Raw genomic sequence first — 5,160 nt, forward strand, 5'->3', positions numbered from 1 at the left:
TCCCCATGTGGGAGTCTGAGCTGTGAGATTCTTTCCCCTTCCCCATCTGGGAGCCTGTACTTGTTCTTCAATAAATTTCCACCTTTGCTGTACCATCTTCCGTCCGTGGATTCATTCTTCCACTCTGATGGACAAAGAGCTCGGGAACCAGCCTGCCCAGGGGAACACCGCATGTTTCAGGCCAAAATTCCCGTATCAACTTCAATAGACAGCTCCTTTTTGACACTGTCCCTCTTCTATGCTATTTTCAAGGTGATCTCTCTTCGTCTTCTTTGTGGTTGTTTTGTTGCCTTTAGTTGTTGTTAAGGAAGATAAATTAACGTTGTTGGTGTTCTTATTTAGTAAGGACAGTAAATTTATAAATTAGATTTCTGGTTTTCTGTTATTACTGAATCACTAAAATTGGGATGATTTTCACCAAATTCCGGAGGTTTATTTGGAGTGGTGAAACAGGGTCCTTATGACTTTGATTAAATTTAGTTTTAATTTTAGCTCTAGAATTCATATTCCTTTCTCTCTCCATGCCCCTCAAAGACCTAGCCTTTCCCTGGATAATCAGCAACCCCCCAAGGCAACAGAACACAGTAGCGAGGACCTGAGTAAGATTACAAGGTCTGGGCACCTGGCCAGCTAAAGAGACCACAACATTTGAACCTACGTTATGTTTCAATTCCCCCTGGCTACTTTCTCATGAGGCCAGACAGAGGGATACCTGAATAGATGTCAGAGCCCCTTCAAGACCTGAAGAAATGGTTTACAACCCTTAACTCACCTCCAACCACTCAGCTCCCAGCACTCCCTCAAGCCCCCCAAACCCACAGTGTTTTGCGATTTTGCCCGGTATAATCTGTAACCCACACGCTTTCGGGGAGTCAGGTCTTTAGAGCACTAGCCTCCCATCTCCATATTGGCCAATTCGATATTAAACTATTTTTTTTTCTATACTGCAAACTCCTGCTCGTGCCTATCTTTGAGCAAGTGCGTGCATGCAGGTGGCCTCAAGGAAAAATATTGGAGGCCTGGCAACAGTGGTCTGACTTAAATATGGGCAACCCTACATTTTCCTTCGGACAGCTCTAGGGGGAACTTCAAAAGAGAGACAAGGTCTCAGGGAGCAGCTGAAACTGAGGTGCAGCCAGAAGAGGATGCCACCAGGTGAGGAAGACCCTGCTGAGTTAGACAGCAGGAACTCCTTGTAGAGGCTAAAAAAATAATAATAATACTTTTCCTCCTTCTAAGTTCTTCTAACTGGGCTAATAACCAAATTTTCAGAGACAGATTAACACCAGAGAGTCAATTTTTAAAAAATATATTTTTTTATTGATTTCAGAGAGGAAAGGAGAGGGAGAGAGAGAGAGATAAAACATCAATGGTGTGCCTTAGCCAGTTTGGGTCAGTGGATAGAGTGTCGGCCTGCAGACTGATGAGCCGCAGGTTCGATTCCGGTCAGGGCCACATGCCTGGGTTGCAGGCTCAATCCCCTGTGGGGTGTGCAGGCGGCAGCTGATTAATGATTCTCATCATTATTGTTTCTATCTCTCTCCCTCTCCCTTCCTCTCTGAAATAAAATATATATATATGTTTTTTTAAAAGAAACATCAATGATGAGAGAATCATTGATGAATCATTGACTGGCTGCCTCCTGCACGTCCCCCACAACCTGGGCATATGCCCTGACCAGGAATCGAACTGTGATCTCCTGGTTCATAGGTTGACACTCAACCACTGAGCCATGCCGGCCAGGCGAAAATCAAAATTTTAATACACACATGGGGGATTCACATGCACACTAAAATTCCAAAGACAGCAAGGTAAAATTGTGTGTATGTATCATTTTGGACAAAGTATGTAAGTAAGGGATAGGGGTCTGAGATTTCAAAAGTGAGAATGGGAAATTCACAGGTAGTTGAGGAAAAGTTGAACATAAGTTCAAGAGAGGTAAATTTTTGCTAGGCAACCCAGAATCAACTTGATGGGGTAATCTAGTAAATAAGCCCGTTTGATGCACTCCCACCCACCGTACTAATTCAAATTAGGCTGCTAAGGCAAACATCCTAAGATTTCCTTTCTAGAGTAAGCCCCTCTGAATCTCTTAGGTAGAAAAGATGGGAATGTGAAAGGTTCTTTCTGAGCTTTTTCTTAATAACCAGCCTAAAATTCAATGACCCCAAAAGGCAAAACTCTTGGTCTCACCCTCAAATGGTTCACGATGGTTCCAGATGGGGGCCCAAAGAAGAAATCACAAGGACAGACCTTCCAAATGACAGGGTGGGAAAAGCCCTGTGTGCATGCTCCAAGGAATAATTATTATCTATAATAATAAAAATGTAATATGCTAATTAGACTGGACAGCCAAACGACCTTCTGGACATCCATCCTGACAAAGCCGCAGTGGTGGGGGCCGAGGCAGAGGCGGTAAGGGGCAATTGGTTAGGAGCGATCAGGCAGGCAGGTGAGCAGTTAGGGGTGGTCAGGCAGAGGGGTTAGGGGTGATCAGGCAGGCAGGCAGGCAGGAGAGCAGTTAGGAGCCAGTGGTCCCAGATTGTGAGAGGGACATCAACTGCCAGTTTAGGCCCTGCTGGATGATCCTGCTGGACATCCCCGGAGGGGGCCCGGATTGGGAGAGGGTGCAGGCCAGGCTGAAGGACACCCTACACACACACACACACACACACACACACACACACACACACACACACCGCCCCGTGCACGAATTTCATGCACCAAGCCTCTAGTTGTCTAATGAAGGCCCAGAATTTTCATGAAAAGGCTGGGCAACCAGCTAAGTTAAAGTAAAAACACAAATCTTATTCTAATAACTATTTTAAAATAACAGCTTAAGATCAAAATAAATCTAAAATACATGGTACTGATGGACATCAAATATTACTTATTTCCCAAAAATTTTTGTTGATTTTTGTATAGCACAAGAGCAGAGAGAATTTTTTGGATACCTTTGACAACCCGATATGGAGTCACGGCCAGCCATGAGTTATGGCAAGTGTTATGTCAAGACTGAGGTACTGGGGTGTAAAAGGAACATCCTTGGTGGGGGTTTGAAATGCCCAAAGCCACAAGTCTGGACTCTTGGATAAAAACTCCATCTGCACACACATATGAGTGGGACCTCCACACCTTGTGGGGGATAAGAACTCAGAGTTCTGACCACCCAGGGCTCAGGCTTGGCTGTACCACTGTTACAGAATTTACCAGGTGACCAAAAAATACACAGGAATACCAGGAAATACAGGAAAAACCCATTTATTTCCAGATGTACTAGTACCATGACTCAGGGGAGCCTGTTTCCAAATCCTGAGCAAACCAATATGGAGGAAGCTTTCTCTTTATACTCTTTGGTTTCTTTGGCCCCCAAATATGGATCAGACTTCTGGACCTTTTGCGAGCTTTGCAAAAAGCCCCGAGTGTTAGGGTGGGGGACGTGAGACCACACCTAAAGGCCTGGCCTGGCACCAGCGCTGATAACCCCCTCTGGGGGTTGTGTATTGTTCATGGTTTACGGGCTCTGTAAAATATGAGTACAGTAGGTCCTCAGATTATGTCGGAGATCCGTTCCTACAGCATGACGTAACGCGATTTCACCATAAGTCAGAACCCACCTACACAAGCGCCTATGTCACTCACATGGAGCACATACACAGCAGTAATGAAGTAAAACAGTAAAAAAAATTTAAAAGAAAGATAACAATTCCTGACCTTTACTTGTGGTAAATAAATAATAAAAAACATAAAGTACATGTGTACATACGTCAAAATGACTGAACTTTTTAAAAAAATAAATACTGTAAATGGGAGATGGCGATGTAACTATGAAACAATGTACGTCGAGTCCGACGTAACCCGAGGACTGCCTGTATTTAGGTAAATAGGTCTTGCAATACCAGATAATTAAGGAAGGGGCAGTGACTTGATTATAGGCTAACAAGAATGTGCATTAAGGATATTGATTAACTAGGTACAGAGTCAGGCTCCTAGGCCCCTCCCCATCCCCCACACCGCCCCCCCCCCCAAAATGTCTATTTTCCCCATCACCATGGGTCATGCCCGGAGCTCTGTGGACTTCCACTCCCTCCACCAACATGTGCTGCCACTGTAGCCACCTGGCTTGAGACCAACACCCATCTGTCCATTCACAGACGCCACCAATGAGTGGGGCTTCACACCTGACACTCACTCTGCTCTCTTCTAACCGGTAAGCTCCCTCTCTGTGTGCAACCTGCGTGTGACTCTATTAGCTTATTGAGCTAGTCTCCCCTAATAAACCTGTCATTATAGAAAGACACAAATGTGTGTGAGTGACTCCTTTTGGGGATGTTCCTTTGCTCACAACATTCTTTTTTTAATCCTCTCCTGAGGATAAGTTTTTATTGATTCTAGAGAGAGAGGAAGAGACAGGGAAAGACAGAGAGAGAAACATTGATGTGAGAGAGAAACATCCATCAGTTACATCCAGTGCACACCCCAACTGGGGATTGAACCTATAACCTGGTTCAATGTGCCCTGACCGGGAATAGGACCCAGAACCTTTCAGTGTGCTTCAACCAACTGAGCCATACCGACCAGGGAAAATTTTTTTTTAGAACTTTTAGTAAGTAAGAGAATTTTGCCTTTGTCTTGCCAGTGTGCATACTGACCTACTTAAAGCAGTCTCTCCTTGAAATGTGCAGCACTCTGAACACAGCAGTTACTGAAAGCACTGACTTTGTTTGATACAATGTTTGTAAGGAAGTCATGGTAATTCTCTTCCATGAAAAATACTTCTTAGGCCCCGAAAGTAGTATGCAAACATTTTCCTTCTTGTCTTATAATAAACTAGCCCCCAAATTATTCACATAATAATGTCAAGTTAACATAAGTATATTATCTTATATTTTTACTAGAGGCCCCATGCACAAAAATTTGTGCACTCGGGGGTAGGGGGTGGGTCCCTCAGCCCGGCATATGCCCTCTCACAGTCTGGGACCCCTCGGGAGATAACGCCCTGCTGGCTTAGGCCTGCTCCCGGGTGGCAGAGGGCAGGCCCAATCCCTAGGTGCAGCCTCTGGTCTGGCTCAGAGCAGGGCCGATTGGGGAGTTGGGGCGCTGACCCTGTCATGCACAGAGCAGGGAGGATCGTGAGGTTGCGATGCCACCCCCAGTCAA

The sequence above is a fragment of the Myotis davidii genome, unplaced genomic scaffold, assembly GCF_000327345.1.
Source record: "Myotis davidii unplaced genomic scaffold, ASM32734v1 scaffold626, whole genome shotgun sequence".
NCBI lineage: Eukaryota > Metazoa > Chordata > Mammalia > Chiroptera > Vespertilionidae > Myotis > Myotis davidii.